This window comes from Rhinopithecus bieti, unplaced genomic scaffold (assembly GCF_001698545.2).
Source record: "Rhinopithecus bieti isolate Rb0 unplaced genomic scaffold, ASM169854v2 scaffold_13207, whole genome shotgun sequence".
NCBI classification, from domain to species: Eukaryota; Metazoa; Chordata; class Mammalia; order Primates; family Cercopithecidae; genus Rhinopithecus; species Rhinopithecus bieti.
The window spans coordinates 751,319-769,390 of record NW_016807866.1 but is presented as its reverse complement, the minus strand read 5'-3'; the positions used below and the strand labels follow the sequence as shown (position 1 = coordinate 769,390).

Sequence of the window (18,072 nt, the reverse complement as noted above, 5' to 3'; positions counted from 1 at the left end):
GAAGCTGAGAAGGATAAAACCAGAAGAGGCCCCAACAATCCTATCATTTCTTCATACAGTGGAGAAGTAAAGGAGGAGAGAAAAATTGTGGTGACAGAGAAAAGCAAGCTGGGTGAAGGCAGTGTGTTGTATTTTAGTTGCAATGAGGACATTGGGTTCTAGCCTCAGTAACTCATCCCCCATATCCCTGATTCCTGGGTTAGAAAGGGGAGGGGAAGAAGGGGCAGACACTGTGAGTGTTTGCATGTGGGTGATACTGGGCTTCGAAGGAGTATTTTGAATAGCTATGATTTCCGAAAGTGGTTCATTGGCTAACTCAGTGGGTTTGCTTAGACGGTAACTGAGTTTTTAATCTCTGGAGGGAACACCTGCTTTATTGGCAGCTATGCATGTTATTGTTGTTGTTAATAAGATAACCAATAACATTATAAATTTTGGTTAACTTTACTGAGAATTCCTGACCTTGTGCTAAGCGCTTTGTAGAGACATCTTATATGGGATAGTGGGATTTTCTCTTACACTTTGGGGCCTTTGGGATAGAAGACCCTGTATAGCTGGGGCTTTCCCATTTGTTTTATATGGACTGCTGATTTTGCCTTAGCTTTAGTTTTACAGGTGGAAGGAGACACTCAGTGTTGGAAGAGACACACAGAACATTCCCTATCCCTCAGGGCTACACCCTTTCAGTGACTTCCTGCCTTCTGGGGCCATCTGACCACCTGACCACAGAAACTTTTCTCAGGGACCATTTGTGGGAATGTTCCTTGGAGTGCATGACGATTTCAAATCGGTGGTGGCTTTCTCCTATTGTGGGCGGTGTGTGTTGGCCTGTGCCTTTTGGGACTCTCTTCATTTGGTTGACATATTTGTTTGGACGTGACCTTTTTCCAGTTCCTCTTCCCTGGGTTTTTGCCCGCTGAGGAAATGATCCTCGGATCTCATCCATCTGCACCGGTGGCAACAGAAGAGAGAATTTCTTTTTTCTGTGGTTCAGGTCCAACTGCCTGGACACCTGTCCTTCAGAGGCCCATATTGTTCTGGTTGGTATCACTTCCTGAAGTAGATACTCTTTAATATTCTAGTTCTGGAAGTCATCAAGTTGGACAAGACACAGGAGGAAATGGTGGAGGGTCCTCAGCTGACCTGGGATGCTTTTTTGATTGTTCACTGGCCACATAGAAAGGGACTGTTGCTCCCACCTCCGTCTGCCACTGGCCCCTGGAATTGGCCCTGTTAGTAAGCTTTTCCCAGTGGTGGCTGATTCATTCTGAGAGCCTTTCATATCCTTTGGGATTCTTCACTGTTAGATTTGAGAAGGAAAAGAATAGCTTTGCCTTTAAGTCTGATGAAAACCACCTGCAGAAGACATGTGTACATAAGCTGTGTATTTATGCTTTTCTTACGGACACCTGACTGCTGCCTTGTTGTTAAGGAGATTCACAAGAGGATGGGAACCTTTACATGGGGACCCTTAGCTTGTGTGTTCTGCTGTCACAAAGAAAATGAGTTCTGGCCATTTTCGAGGCTTGCCAAAGATTTTTCTCTGCAACTCTGGAATTGTGTTTCTTGTGCTTTCAGAGTGGCAAAATCCATGGGCTCCTGAGAGCCTGAGGTGGTAGGGGATAACTTACAGAGTTGAGCCAAATCCTAACTCTCCTTTTAGGCCTTTGCCAACCGCCAAATGTCATGTTTGCAGTTACCTTGAACTTGGAAGAATGCTCCCCGAGCACCACTCCCATCGCCAGGGTTGCTCTGTTGCTTTCCAGATGTTGACCTTGTGCAGGTGACGTAACCCCAGCTAGTGTTGCAGGGGGGCTGGCTGAGTCACACTCACAACTTTGGGACTGGATCTTCGTCTCATTTAGCGGCAGGAACCCTGTGGAAGGAGATGGCACCTGGTTGGTCTGTTTGCAGGTTCTTTGCCTGGGACTTCAAATCTGATCTGGAGCTGGTATCAAGAAACAGCATATCTGTGATGAGGGGCCTGGCGAGTGCTAGATAATACATTTTACCCATTGTTTTTTAATGGAGCAGGATGATAATCAATTTAATCATATTCCTTTCTCAGGGGCACAAAGACAGGAGCAAAACTGAGGGGAGAATGGAGTGCAATGAAATATGCAGAAAAAGGAAGACATGTACAAGCCAGGAGCAAGGGAGATACAAATTAGTGGATGTGGGGAGACCTTCCCATGCAGGAACAGAAGCATCTGAGAAAGCAGAATTACGATATTATTTTGTTTCTTTATATTTTAATTTATTTGTCTAAATTTATGCAATACATGTACGATTTTGTTACACGAATAGATGGTATAGTGGTGAAGTCAGGACTTTTAGGGGAGGGGTCTCCAATCCCCAGGCCGTGGGCCAGTACCTGTCTATGGTCCGTTAGGAACCAGGCCACGCAGCAGGAGGTGAGCGACTTGTGAGTGAGCATTACTGCCTGAGTTCTGCCTCCTGTCAGATCAGCATTAGATTCTCATAGGAGCACGAGCCCTGTTGTAAACTGCACATGTGAGGGATCTAGGTTGCATGCTCCCTTTTTTTTTTTTTTTTTTTTTTTTTTTTAAAATCTGAGACAGTCTTGCTCTGTTTCCCAGGCTGGAGTGCAGTGGCGTGATCTCAGCTCACTGCAATCTCCCCCTCCCAGGTTCAAGTGATTCTCCTGCCTCAGCCTCCCAAGTAGCTGGGATTTCAGGCGTGCACTACCACGCCTGGCTGATTTTTGTATTTTTAGTAGAGACGGGGTTTCACCATGTTGGCCAGGCTGGTCTCGAACTCCTGACCTCAGGTGATCCACCTGCCTCAGCCTCCCATAGTGCTGGGATTATAGGCATGAGTCACTGTGCCTGGCTTTGTGCCCCTTGTAAGAATGTAATGCCTGATGATCTGAGGTGGAGCAGTTTCATCCCGAACCCATCCCCACCCCTCATCCATGGAAAAACTGTCTTCCATGAAACTGGTCCCTGGTGCCAAAAAGGTTAAGGACTGCTGTTATGGAGTACCCATGACCCAAATAACATACATTGTACCCATAAGTAATTTCTCATCATCTACCCCCTGCGCACCCCACCACCCTTTCAAGTCTTTATCGTCTATTGTTTCACACTCTGCATCCGTGAGTACACATTATTTAGCTCCGACTTAGAAATGAGAACTTGGAATACTTGTCTTTCTGTGTCTGACTTAAGATAATGGCATCCAGTTCCATCTAGGTTGCTGCAAAAGGCATGGTTTCATTCATTGGTACAACTGAATACTATTCCATTGTGTGTATATATCACATTTCCTTTATCCAGTCATCTGTTGATAGACACCTAGGTCGCTTCTGCATCTTTGCTACTGTGAATCCTGCTGCAATAAATATAAAATGCAGGTGTCTTTCCGATATAATGATTCCTTTTCCTTTGGGTAGCCGTCTTGTTTCTTTAAAAGCGCAGATGAAACGCACTTTCTAATGCTGTCCAGTTGCCCATTGCACACATTCTTACACTTGATACCCAGCGGTTGGCAAACCACAACCCGCAGGCCAGATCCGGCCCGTCATCTGTTTTTGTCAGTAACGTTTATTGGGGCTGGGCGCGGTGGCTTAAGCCTGTAATTCCGTACTTTGGAGGCCGAGACGGGTGGATCACTTGAGGCCAGGAGTTTGAGACTAGCCTGGCCCATATGGTCTCTATTAAACATACAAAAATTAGCTGGGCACGGTGGCAGGCACCTGTAATCCCAGCTACTCGGGAGGCTGAGGCAGGAGAATTGCTTGAACCCGGGGGCAGAGGTTGCAGTGAGCCGAGATGGCGCCATTGCACTCCAGCCTGGGCGAGGGAGTGAGACCCTGTCTCAAAAAAAAAAAAAAGGAAAAGTTTCTTGGGAAATGGCCACATCTATTCATTTATCTTCCATGACTGCTTTTGTGCCTCTGTGGCAGGGTTGAGACATGCTGACTGGCTCCTGGAGTTTGAGATACATCTTTGCTGGCCTCTTACAAGAAGTTTGCTAACTTCTGTGCTACAGTAACCTTTATTCAGACAGTGAAATCCAGGACATCCCCTGTATTTAAAATCTCTAGCTTTTAATATTTGCTGCTTTTTGTTAGTATTTTAAATTCAAGGCACAGCCCCTGCTTCTTAATCACCTCTTTGCCCTTGGATTATTTCAGGAGTTTCATTTTCTGTGGGGTGCTACTTCCTTCTTGAGGACATTTAGCATTACGAGGTAGGGGCTTTTATGATTGAGGTGGGAGGCAGAGAGACGTTCTAAATCATCCGCCATGTGCAGGACAGTCCCATCCTCAATGTCAGGAGCCCACTCACCCTCGGAGCCACTTGCCTTGTGGCCGTGATGTAACATGGAATGTTTTTCAGGGGCTGTTTGTAACATTGTCCAGTGAGGGGCTGGCCCCTAATGCTCTCACTTCAGCTGAGTGCATGCTTTTGTATGCCTTATGTTAGGTGCTGTCAGACACAGGAAACCACCAGGTAATTTATCTGCCTGCCAGTGGGAGGACTTACGTTGACTGGATACAGACTGTCTCCTTTTCTGTCTCTGCTGGTCTCTCTCTTCTTTCCCCTCCCTCTACCTCTCTCTCCTGCCTTCCTTTCTCTCTGTGTCTCTCTCACATACACACTCACACACACTCTCACACCCTGTCTCATACATATACACATCAGCACAGACACACATAGTCACTGACACACGCTCACACTCATACACTCACACAGTCTCATGCACATACACTCACACTCACACACACTTACACAGTTGCTCACACATGCTCACACTTATACACAAACTCAGTCTCATGGCACTGTCTCACATACACATACACATGGCACACAAAGCTTACGCATGGAGTCGTTCACCACGCTCATGTACGTAAACTCACCCTCACAGTCTCATACACATCCAACCACTTCCACAGGTCCATATCATCTGCCACACACACCTTAGCACATTTGCTCACAACACGCTCACACAATACATATACTCACCCAACACTTGCAGTTCGTACCATATACTCACATACTGTCCTCATATTACACATACACTATCAGACACACAGTCTTGACCACCACACAGACATTATACATTATCACACACATGCTCACACTCTAACATAATGCGAAGTTCTCACAACACATACTCACAATCACTGTTTCACACTGACACACATACACCCTTTCTCACACACACATACGCTTTTTCACATGTACACTCACTCTCCACACTGTCACACACACACAATCTCTCACTCACACACACACACTGCTACGCCCTCAGTGCTGCTCCCATTGACTTTAATAACTGCTTCAGTCAGTTCCTAGGACAGGATGTTGCTGCGTTTCCCTGGCTTTCTCGTGTAGTGCCAGAGAAAACTTGGATCTCCTTTTTTCTCTCAAAGGAATCAACAGCCGGCCTTTATGAATCTTGCTTAAAACAAAACCCCAAACCCCCACCCCGCGCATAAAAAAGGGCCTCCTTAACCCTTTGCCCCTCACCTAGCTGTCATTGCTTTTGGGGACAGGGTTAGAACTTTCATCCAAAAAAGGCCAGCTGTCCCCTGCCCCCCACCAGGGAGGGAGGCTTTGGGGAGAGCATGGATTTTTCCTCCAGCCCAGAGAAGGCCCCAAGGCCACTGGAGGAGAGATGGAGACGGGCAGGGGTGTACTTGCAGAAGTTGGGGGACAAGCCGTGGCTGCAAGGGAGGTGGGCCGGTGGCGTGGAGGTGTGAGCGGGGCTCTGAGAGGGGTGGTGATGCCGATGTGTGGAGCTGAGCGTGGAGTCCCGTGCGCTTGGCATCTGAGGAGCAGGAAGTCAGTGTGCAGAGTGACCGTGGGCTGTGGAACCTCAACCTAGAGAGATATGGGGAGTGGGAGGTGGGGTGGTGGGGCAGCCTGTGAGAAAACTCAGCTTTGAGACTGTCAGAGAGATCTAAGAAAGGAGAAGGTCTGGCTGGGCGTTGTGGCTCAACGCCTGTAATCCCAGCACTTTGGGAGGCCGAGGTGGGTGTATCACGAGGTCAGGAGTTCAAGACCAGCCTGGCCAACATAGTGAAACCCCGTCTCTACTAAAAATACAAAAATTGCTTGTATTTTTGGTGGTGGACGCCTGAGACGGGAGAATCCTTGAACCCAGGAGGTGGAGGTTGCATTGAGCCGTGATGGTGCTGCTGCACTCCAGCCCGGGTAACAGTGCGGGACTCTGTCTCAACAACAACAAAAAAGAAATGGGAAGGTCTGAGTTGCTGCCATTTAGGGGAGTGAGGAGCATGAGTGTGGGAGCAATGTGTTTACAGAGACATTCTCAGGACCCACCACACTGGTGAAGCCTGGAGGGGGGCGATGTGGGTGATACAGGTGATGGTGTTTTGGTGGCCGAGAGCGGTGGCACTCAGAGTGTGTTGCATCACTGCCACCTGGAAGCTTTGTAAACCATAGATTGTACCACTTCTAGGTTTCTGATTCATTAGGTCTCAGGTCAGGCCCGAAAATTTGCGTGTCTAACAGTTCCTGAGTGATGCTGATGCTCTTGTGGGGACTATACTTGGAGAACCACTGTCCTCGTGTGAGAACGGTAAACAGAGTTCATCAGTGTCCTCAAAATAGAACTAATCTAAGACATGGGGAGAAGATGAAAAATAAAACTGATTAGATATTAAGAATAGGAGTTTGGTCCCTGTTCACATTGATGAGAGTGACAGAATTTTCTAAGTTCTGGAAAGGGTTAAACTAGTTTAGCCAAAATGTTATTGAGCAATAGCATGATAGTGGAGACTTTCATTAAAATCTAATTCCTCTGCATTTGGGGAATGTATTCACTATAAACAGGAAGAGTGTTTCAAAACTGGAGTTTTGGCTCTTTGTAATTTTGAATGCTTTTAGCTGACTCGGGAAAGAGAGTCCCTCATTTGAACTTTTCTTTATAAAAGAAGAGAATTCAAGGGCCTGAGCGGTTCCCATCTTTCACCATCCTGGCTTGTCCCCTTGATTTCAGGATGACCACTGGATGTCAGCAACCTAAATTTTCAGTTGACAGACTCTCATTTCTTCTCTCTGTCTTTCCCTTTTCTTGACGTGTAAGATTTTGGCCACAAATGTAAACATAACTAAAATATAAACAAGAGAAGGATAGATAGACACATAGTAAACAGTATAATCAGGTGCTTTGAGAATATCCTGAATGATTTAGAAGTAAATCCTAGGTTTTTAACGGAACTGATGTCTTTGCCCTAAGTTTGGATTTGTTTTGTGTAATGTGAGATGCAGCAAAACTTCAGGGAGCCTTTTCAGTTGCAAGCATGCAAGTTTCCAAAGAGCTCTTACTTCCTTCTGTGGGCACATTGGACAGGTCAGCCATTCATCTATTCCTTAAATATCCTTAAAAGGATTGATTTAGGCTGGGCACGGTGGCTGATGCCTGTTATCCTAGTATTTTGGGAGGCTGAGGCTGGCTGATCACCCCAAGTCAGGAGTTCAAAACCAGCCTGGGCAACATGGTGAAACCCCGTCTCTACTGAAACTACAAAAAAATTACCCGGGCGTGGTGGCAGGCATCTGTAAGCCCAGCTACTCGGGAGGCTGAGGCAGGAGAACTGCATAAACACGGTAGGTGGAGGTTGCAGCAACCGAGAGTGCACCACTGTACTCTAGCCCGGGCGACAGAGTGAGACTGTGTCAAAAAAAAATAAAAAATAAAAAATAAGAGCAAATGACTCATTTGAAAAGGACAGTATTGAAATCCTTAACCTTGGAACTGGAGCCTGCTCCTGATGGCTCGAGCCATGGACTTTCTTTTGGTTTTAACCAGGGTATCTAGTGGCTCACCTCAGCACCAGTGGTAGCAGTAGTGCTTGGGAGGGGAGGTTGAGACTTCCGGGTCTTTTAGAGCTATGTTTATTTACAGGTTGTTGGGATCTTTGCCGAGGTGCTTGAGCCGCTTCTTTGTGTTTTGGTCCCACCATCTGTGAACTCCACTGATAGTGTGTAAATTAATAAAATGCTCCATGAGCCCCGGATGAGAGACTTTGGAGGTGCCAAGAGGAATCGTAATAAATAATATTAAACAACTCCAGGGATTTTAGCAGTGTTTACAATTCTGGCTTCACACACTTAGAGGTTTGGAATCGTTTTAGAAAACTGACTTGAAAACCATGCATTAGGCTTTCTTTGTGTGATTGGCAACACTTCAGAAACCACAAGGATCCCTGCTTCTCAGAGATGTTTCGAGAGAACCTCATCAATATGGCACGGAGCTCTGTCTCCTTGTGAAAGCTGTCACTTTCCCGGAAATCCTTCCCTTGCTCGTGGGAATGTCGGGTTTGTCGTTGGTGTATGACCATAAAAGTGTCTTAGGAAAGAAGGACAAGAAGGGAGGAGCATGGTTGTAGCCAGTAGTTCCAGTGTTATTGGTATGTCTGGTGTTTCAGTAGAATGATCTGCATTAAAAAACTCGTCTGATGGCACAAACTTTGTGTGAAACAGGGCAGTGCATTTGGGAATTTGTTTATTTATTTATTTTATTTTTATTTTTATTATTATTTTTTGAGACAGGGTCTTGCTCTGTCGCCCAGGCTGCAGTGCAGTGGCATGATCTTAGCTCACTGCAAGCTCCACCTCCCGGGGTCACGCCATTCTCCTGCCTCAGCTTCCCGAGTAGCTGGGACTATAGGCACCTGCCACCACGCCCGGCTAATTTTTTGTATTTTTAGTAGAGATGGGGTTTCACCGTGTTAGCTAGGGATGGTCTTGATCTCCTGACCTCGTGATCCGCCCACCTCGGCCTCCCAAAGTGTTGGGATTACTTTTTTAAGGTGAAAGTTGAATGAGGAGGGGCAGGGTGACACATACCACTGACATTTCACATCTGCTTTGTTGGAGTTTTATTTGTGACTCGTAAGTTCTACCTATAGGGCTGACAGCTCCGCTCCATTGGGCTGGCGGCACCAGCATGGTCTGATCTTTCTCTGTCTGAATATTTAGTAACATGCAAATTCTTCCCGAATCATGGCTGTGCCTTCTTGTGTCTTGGATTCGTAGAGTTTGGGACCTAGGTGCTTGATAAAAGGTTATTGCGTTAGTAATAATAATAGACAACACGTGCTTGCTATAGAGCAGGCCCTGTTCGAAAGCTTTTTTGTATTAATTATTTAATCTTCCTGAGAATTATAATGAAGCAGGGTTCTAACTAATCCTATCATTATCTCCATTTTATAGAGAAAGTTTAAGTAACTTGCTTAAGGTATTCAGGTCTTAAAGGGTGGGTTATATATGCATCCAGCTAAAGGGATTTGACCTCTTTAGCATCAAATTCCTTCTCTTAATCATTGCTCTAGTATTAAAGTTCTCAAAAGTTTAATAAATTATAATGATGTCTGGATTTTATCTTGGGAACCTGCTCAAGAGTGACAATATTAGGAGTGTTTTTTTTTTTTTTTTAAAGATAACATTTAAGCCATGGGACTCAATTTGTGTTGAGGTGGGGTGGGGGTGGGAGGTGAGCCATATTAATGACTGCCAAGGAGATCACCAGCGGGGCTTGCAGGTTTGTATATCTTTGAGAAGAATTTAGGATGACGGCAATCTCTTTGAGTATGTCTTGTGTTTTGAATTCCACAGGAGCCCAGTCGTTTATACTTTTAAAGCAAATATGGTTGAGGTTCATTAGAGTTAAGGCTTAGGAAGGTGGCGGTGAGTTTTGTGGTTGGAGACTCTGTGAAAGCAAATATTGAGGTTCATTAGAGTTAAGGCTTAGGAAGGTGGAGGTGAGTTTTGTCGTTGGAGACTCTGACTTGGGTTTGCTTTTCTTAATATCACTTCTAAATGTCTCCCATCTGTGTTGTGTGTGTTGGGAGGTGATATGGTTTGGCTCTGTGTCCCCACCCAAATCTCATCTTAGAGCTCCCATAATTCCCACGTCTTGTGGGAGGGACCTAGTGGGAGATGATTAAATCATGGGGGCGGGTCTTTCCCCTGCTGTTCTTGTGATAGTGAACGGGGCTCACGAGGTCTGATGGTTTTAAAAACGGGAGTTTCTCTGCACAAGCTCTCTCTTTGCCTGCTGCCATCCGTGTAAGATGTGTCTTGCGCCTCCTTGCCTTCCACCATGATTGTGAGGCCTCCCCAGCCATGTGTAACTGTAAATCCAATAAACCTTTCTTTTGTAAATTGCCCAGTCTCAGGTATGTCTTTATCAGCAGTGTGAAAACGGACTAATACAGGGGACATGGGCTCAGGAACGGGGATTAGGGGCAGAGCAAAGCAGAGGAACCTGTCCAGGGTGGGGATAGGCTGAGGACATTGACTTTCATGGACTCTTGAAGAGAACGAACTGTGCTGGAACTATCTGGCTGCCGCTCCCAGGAGCAGGGTCATGTGTTTGCTGAATTGTACCTGCAAGTTTTTTGTTATTGTGATTTATTCATTTATTTATTTTTGAGACAGGATCTCGCCCTGTCATCCAGGTTGGAGTGCAGTGGCGTGATCATGGCTCACTGTAACCTTGACCTCCTGGGGTCAAGTGATCCTCCTGCCTTTAGCCTTGTGAGTAGCTGGGACCATAGGTGTGCACCACCATACCTCGCTAATTTTTTATTTTTGTGTAGAGATGGGGGGTCTCACTTTCTCACCCAGGCTGATCTCAAACTCCTGGGCTCAAACATTCCTCCTGCCTCGGCCTCCCAAAGTGCTGAGATTACAGGCATGCCCACTATGCCTGGCCTGTATCTGCAAGTTTTAAGGGCCAATATCAAAGTATTAGGATCTAGGAGGAAAAGGGAGCTGTTGGGTATTGGCAGAGCTCTGCAAAGTCATAAATGCCACGAGCATTTCTTTAAACTTTTTATTTTAAAATAATTGTGGACTGACTTACAATAAGTTGAAAAATAATAGAGAGGTCCTGGGTACCCACCACCCAGCTTCCCTCAGTGATGACATCTTCCTTAGCTATACTGCATTATCAAAACCAGGAAACTGAAATTGGCACAATGCAAGTCACAGAACTGCAGACAATAGTTGGAAGTGGTGGCTCAAGTCTGTAATCCCAGCTACTCAGGAGGCTGAGGTAGGAGGACCACTTGAGTTAGGAGTTCCAGACCAGACCGGGCAGTATAAAGAGACCCATCTCTTAAAAAAAAAAAAAAGACCTTACTGGAATTTCACCAGCTTGGCATACACTTTTTTTCCCCCCGCTTTAAAATAGGACTTAGTGTAGAATTTGACCAGTGTTTTTTGATGAGGGACAGAACCTCTGACTAAGACTGTAATAAATGTTTTACAGACACATGGTTTTTTAGCATAGCTCTGTTTGCTAAAGTGTTACTACCACCGCAAAGAGTTGAGTGGAATGGGAAGTCCAGCAGCTCAGTTACGGGGTAGAGACCAAGCAGTTTGGTTATTTTCATTTATGGTCTTGAACTCTTTGGGGATATTATCTTCACTTTTTTGTTGCCTTTTCAGAGGGAGGATATTTTCTAAAGATAAAAGGATAATTCAAGGTCATCGTGTCATCTTAAGAGCTCTTGGAGGGAAGGATAAACAAATGTTGTTTTTCCTGGAAAAGGTTGGGATTTCGATTAGTCAGATAAAAGGTATGGACTGATAGGACTTAAAGATCATGGATTCAATTTCATGATAACTGTTAGAGTGGATTTCCTTTTATAATGACAGCCCTGTGTGAGTTGCGGCCAAGTGTCGCCTGCCTGGCTTGCCTGTGATTAATTGCTCCTGCCTCTGTGATCCCATCACGCTTTGCTGAGACTTCCAATTAGCCTCTGTCACTATCTGCCCTGGATTTGAGCTCTTTGTGACGGTGACTGTCTTCTCAGCTAGACTAGGAAGCCTTTGAGGGCAGGGACTGTCTAATTCATTTTTTGACTTTTCTCCTCCTCCTTTCTCTCAGTATCAAGCAAGATGCATCGAGCAGAAGGGATCTCTCTATTCTCCAGCCCTCAGCAATTTTTAGACTATTCCTTATTCTAGCTTCACTTCTTTATGTATTTATCTGGGCATCTGTTTATATGTTATGTGTATTTGAAACCAGTAAGGCTGAATCCATACTAGATTATTTTATAATTTTGAGCTATCATGAGTCAGACTGGCCTTGTTCTGTAGTGCTACCTGAATAGCAGAAAAACAACCTAAGAGCTTGGTAGATTTTCTTCAAAAAAAGCAGTGGGGAGTTGTTTATGTTTTCTCTGTACTATGGATGTTTTTCTTAAAAAAGTATGTCATCAGCCGGGCGCGGTGGCTCACGCCTGTAATCCCAGCACTTTGGGAGGCCGAGTCGGGCAGATCATGAGGTCAAGAGATCAAGACCATCCTGGCTGATACAGTGAAACCGCGTCTCTACTAAAAATACAAAAAATTAGCCAGGCGTGGTGGCGGGTGCCTGTAGTCCCAGCTACTCAGGAGGCTGAGGCAGGAGAATTGCTTGAACCCAAGAGGCGGAGGTTGCAGTGAGCCAAGATCGCGCCACTGCACTCCAGCCTGGGTGACAGAGTGAGACTCTGTCTTAAAAAAAAAAAGAAAAAAGTATATCATCTTTATACTTAACTGTTAACCTTGGGATAATTCAAATTCTTCTGAGTCATGCTGCCTTTTGGGATCTGGCATTTTAGGGATGTTGGCAATGGTCTACGATTATGAGCCCTGCACATCAGCCGTGGCTCTGTGAGCCCGTGTCTTCTTGGAGAAGTACAGAAAGATACATTTTTTAGTCACTTTTTCTTTTTGAGACGGAGTCTCGCTCTGTCGCCCAGGCTGTAGTGCAGTGGCACGATCTTGGTTCGCTACAAGCTCCGCCTCCCGGGTTCACGCCATTCTCCTGCCTCAGCCTCCCGAGTAGCTGGGACTACAGGTGCCCGCCACCACACCCGGCTAATTTTTTTTTGTGTTTTTAGTAGAAACGGGGTTTCACTATGTTAGCCAGGATGGTTTCGATCTCCTGACCTCGTGATCCCCCCGCCTTGGCCTCTCATAGTGCTGGGATTACAGGCGTGAGCCCAATCTTAATTCCAGATTTTTAAGTGAAAGTCTGTTTGGCCAATACCGAGTCATGTATTCACCTAGCTTCTGCTGGGATGCAAGGGTGCATGTGTGATGGGTGGTCTCAGACTTGCCCAGGCGGGCTCTCCAAAAAGCGGGGTTGTTGGGAAGCAATGATTGACATGGCTGCCATATCCCAATAAAGGAACAGTTTACCATTGTTTATATTCAGCTGTAGGCTCCATTAGCAGGGCAGGGCCCATTTTTTCCTGCCTTGCGTTAGCTTCCAGCTTCTCCCAGTTAAAATTTCAGGTCTAGACAGTAGAATGAGGAAGAGGTACAGAAGTGCTGGGGTCTATCTGTAGCTGATGAAGAGCTGGTTACTAACACTGACTAGGGACAGAGGTCATTGGATACATGATATCACCAATGAATATTTAGTTTAAAAAATACTTTCATTCATGCTTTTGGATTAAATTAGTGCATATGAATTTATCTTTTCATAGGCACTTGTTTACTTTTTGAGTTCTTAACTTCGACTTAAAAAATGCAGACTCACCCTGCAGTGATTCCACTTTATTTATTATTTATGTATTCATCTGTTTCACGATGGAGTTTTGCTCTTGTTGCCCAGGCTAGAGTACAAAGGCACGATCTCGGCTCACCGCAACCTCTGCCTCCTGGGTTCAAGCGATTCTCCTGCCTCAGCCTCCTGAGTAACTGGGATTACAGGAGCCTGCCACGATGCCTGGCTGATTTTTGTCTTTTTAGTAGAGACGGGGTTTCTCCGTGTTGGTCAGGCTGGTCTTGAACTGCCGACCTCAGGTGATCCGCCCTCCTTGGCTCCCAAAGTGCTGGGATTACAGGCATGAGCCACTGCGCCCGGCCGGGATTCTACTTTAAAAATAGCCAAGGACTTCTGATGTGTGTTGAAGTCATTGGATGACAGGAATACAGTAACCAAATGGTAAAGACAGAGAAGAGGACTGGGCAAGACTTAAAGGCTTCTATGTCCCCTTAACCAGCTGTGTCACTTTGGTAATGAAGTTCTTTGAATTTCAGTTTCTTAGCTGTAAAACGGGGTAGGTATAGTACCTGTCTCATAATGTTGTTGAGAGGATTCCATGAGCTGAAATCTACTCAAAGGCACTTTACTAGGCAGTTGGGATATAGAAGTGCACAAAATCCACAAAGATATTGCTCTCCTGGAGTGTATATTCCAGTGTATGCTGCCACCGCTCTAATTTATAAACCAAAAAATATGGTGTCTGACCGGGCACGGTGGCTCATGCCTGCAGTCCCAGCACTTTGGTAGCTGAGGCGGGCAGATCACCGGAGGTCAGGAGTTTGAGACCAGCTTGGCTAACATGGTGAAATCCCATCTCTACTAAAATTACAAAAATAATTTGCCGGGTATGGTGGCAGGTGCCTGTAGTCCTAGCTACTCGGGAGGCTGAGGTAGGAGAATTGCTTGAACCCAGGGAGCAGAGCTTGCAGTGAGCGAAGATCACGCCACTGCACTCCAGCCTGGGTGGCAGAGGGAGACTCTGTCTCAAAAAAAGAAAAGAAAAACAAAAAAAAGAAAGAGTGGTGTCCTTATATTTCACCTTATATTTCCTTCCAATTATTTAAAATTTTAGTTTAGCTTTTTTTGTTTGTTTGTGGGTTTTTTTTTGGGGGGGCGGTAGATAGGACCGTATATAGCTGACAGTCAGGCTTCTCTGACTTAGAAAAATCAGGATGTGTGAGTGAGTGTATATGTGTGCCCATATACTATCAGGAGCCCTTAGAAATCAATGAAAGTGTCAACATTCTTTGAAAGAGGTCTGTTTTCCAAGGCAAACGTGAAGTTAGCTTTATTTGAGTTAGGGGAATAAAGAACACTTGTGAGAGACATTTATGAGCTGAAATATTGGCTTTGAAGATCCAGGGAAAGGCATGCCTATTTGTGTAGGGGCCACTCATTTCGCTTGTATCAACTCAAAGTCAAAAATCTTAATGGGTTTTAATAATCTTAAATGTCATATTGAATTTAAGCTTGGAAACTTTCAGATAACACCTCTTTGTAACAGCTATGGTTTACTCATCTCTTGGGCTATAACATAGATCTCAAGATACAAATCATGCATTTTAAAAATGTTCACATTTTGCAACGTTTGCTGTGAGCAATAGAAACTTTTGGGGCAAGCTCTTTTAGATGAAGGAAGCATTTCCCCCCACGGTGGATGCATACAATTCATTCTGTCAGCTAGAAGAAGCAATTTCCTTTCTTTGCCTTGGGATTTAAAGTAATAATATATTGTATATAATTATTTAATTTAGTTGACCTAAACGTTAATTTATTATTTTTAAAACTTTAATAGATTGTAATATATCTTAAATCAAGATCAGTTTAAAATAGCACGAAGTATTTAAGGATACTCTGGTATAAATTTTAAAGAGAGAACTTATCCAAGCCAATATTAAAAAAAAATAATTTCCTTGCTTTATAGACAAATTTTAGTATATCTCAGGGGGCATTAATGTTATATCTAAAATGTCAAAGTAAGATTTATAATAATAGAGATTTATTATTCTTTATTATACATAGTGTAAATGAGTAAAGCAACCAATTCTGCCTTGTGGAGCCTTGTGGAATTAATTTTGGCTTTGCTGTTTGTTTTTAGTTTCTGGAAAACGCTAATTTTATTTTATTTTATTTATCTATTTATTTTGTATTTTTAGTAGAGATGGGGTTTCTCCATGTTGGCTAAGCTGGTCTTGAACTTCTGGCCTCAAGTGAGCTGCCAGCCTTGGCCTCCCAAAGTGCTGGGATTACAGGCGTGAGCCACCGGGCCCATCCCAAAGGCTATTTTTAATTGCTTGAGAAGAGACAGAGCCTGGGTGATAAGAGATGCTGACGTTTACATTTCTCTTTCTTCTTCAGTTTCACAAGATAAATGATCAACTCTGTATTCTCATATCACACTAAATAGTTCTCCATATCTGCCCAGGCACAGACTGAAGCCTGCTTAGATATTTATCAAAGTGGCTAATGCCCTTGGTATTGTAATTGGTTATAATTTTTCTCCTTTACTGAGGGAGCACACAGAATTTTCCTGTCTGGGAACTGTGTACCGTGCTATGAAGATGGCAGAGTTCTGCCTGCAGTGGGAATTTTGTAATGATAGCACAGCCACCATTTCTTTATGTGCTTGATCAGGTGTTTAGATAATCTGAAGTGTGATGGAAGAATAGAAAAGATGTGGGCTACATCCCATGGCTATGTTATTTTTCATTTTTAGTGGAGTAAAGTTTTGTGGTGGTTTATTTAAGAAAAAAATTTTGACATTTTCTTCAGTAACACAAGCCATTACCACTGTGTGGGAAAACTGACCAGGTCTCCCCCAGGCCCAGTTCATCCATAGTTCTTCATTCAGAAGGATGGCATAAAAAGAAAGATTGTTTTACAATTTTCTACGCCTTTCAGAGAACAGGTGGTTCCTTTGTGAACTTGTTAGTGAATTTATGTGGTCATTTCAACCTAAAGAACCAAAGCTTTTTTTTTTTTTTTTTTTTTTTTTTTTTGCCCTAGATTGACATTTGCTTGCAGGATTAGGCGGCACTTCCTGTGCCCCTGGGTCCCATTCTGCTGGTGCAGAGGGGAGGTTGGGAGGGGGTTGTAGGGGGGAGGTCAAAGGGAAGCCAACACATTGGTCCATGTTCGTCCCATGGCAGTGGGAGGTGCTTGGAGTCTGTGCAAATTCTACACAGGGGCAGGCTGAAGCTTGCTTAGAAGTTTATCAGGTATTCCATGGTTCATCCATTCTACAAGGTAACAGGGGAGAATTCTGCAGTTCCTTTGTTACTGTAAATGGTTAGTGTGAGACCTGTTGCCTCTGCCCCTTCTCATTTTCCCGTTTTCCATGTCTTTCCTTCTGCCCTGGCAGAAAGCAGCCCAGCATCTTCACATTCTGACTTCTGGAATGGAATGAAAGAGTTTCTTTCTGTATAGAGAGGTTTGTTTTACACAGAGCTGCCTTTGACTGGGAAGACTCCCCCTAAAAGATTTGGATCATAACGTGTTGGCACCAAGCCAGGAAGAATGGCCATAAATTGTAATTTGAATGAGGTCTCACCAACTCTTTGTCCTGTTATCTCATTTCTGGTGCGAGGATATTGGGAAAGTTAAACCAAGAGCTGATTTGGTCAATGTGATTGTCATTATTTAAATGAGAAATGTTCATTTTGGGTGGCAGGTATCAAGATTTTTGTATATTGGTTTCTACTTTATGAGTTTTTTTTCAAAGGAATTAAAATGGGAGGAAAAGAGGAGGAGAGAAAGGAAGAGAGGAAGGAAGCTATTTGAAACATGGACCCTTAGCAGAACTTTTGGATGCAAAAAGGTCTGTATAGGAATTTGGCACTTGCTGTATGTGTGACTTTGGCCAACTTCTCTGCCTCAGTTTTTGCTATTTATAAAATGACACTTAGAAATGGGCATGATAGTTCTTTGTTAAGAGATCATGTCTCTTCAGAGCCAAACATAGTGCTTAGTGTATAAAAGATACCTCGAAAATCTCAATTCCCTTTCATTACCTCTTTGATGTTGCATCTGAAGATCTGCAGCTAAATTGAACGCAGACCTTATCACTTCTAGGCTGGTCTGAATATAGGTCTTGCTAGAAGGTTGTTCACTTAAATACAATGATATCACAGCGATCCCAGGGTCCTTTTGCTTTGGTTTCATTCCACCAGCCTGGAGTGCAGTGGCGCCATCTCAGCTCACTACAACCTCCACCCCAGGTTCAAGTGATTCTCCTGTCTCAGCCTCCTGAGTAGCTGGGATTACAGGTGTCTGCCATCAGGCCCAGCTAATTTTTGTGTTTTTAGTAGAGGCGGGATTTCACCATGTTGGCCAGGCTGTTCTCAAGCTCCTGACCTCAAGTGATCCACCCACCTTGGCCTCCCAAAGTGCTGGGATTACAGACGTAAGCCACTGCGCCTGGCCCGATACTTTGTTTTATATTAATATTATTAAATATAATGTGATTGTTATAATTGCTAATGTAATTAATATATAATTTTTTATATTATATCATATTAAACATTT

General features: G+C 44.3%; 1 protein-coding gene across 2 annotated transcripts in view; it reads left to right on the top strand.

Annotated features, from left to right (window-relative positions):
• TIAM1 (TIAM Rac1 associated GEF 1) overlaps positions 1–18,072 on the top strand; it is a 449,425-nt gene that overhangs the window by 143,565 nt on the left and 287,788 nt on the right. The window lies entirely within an intron of this gene.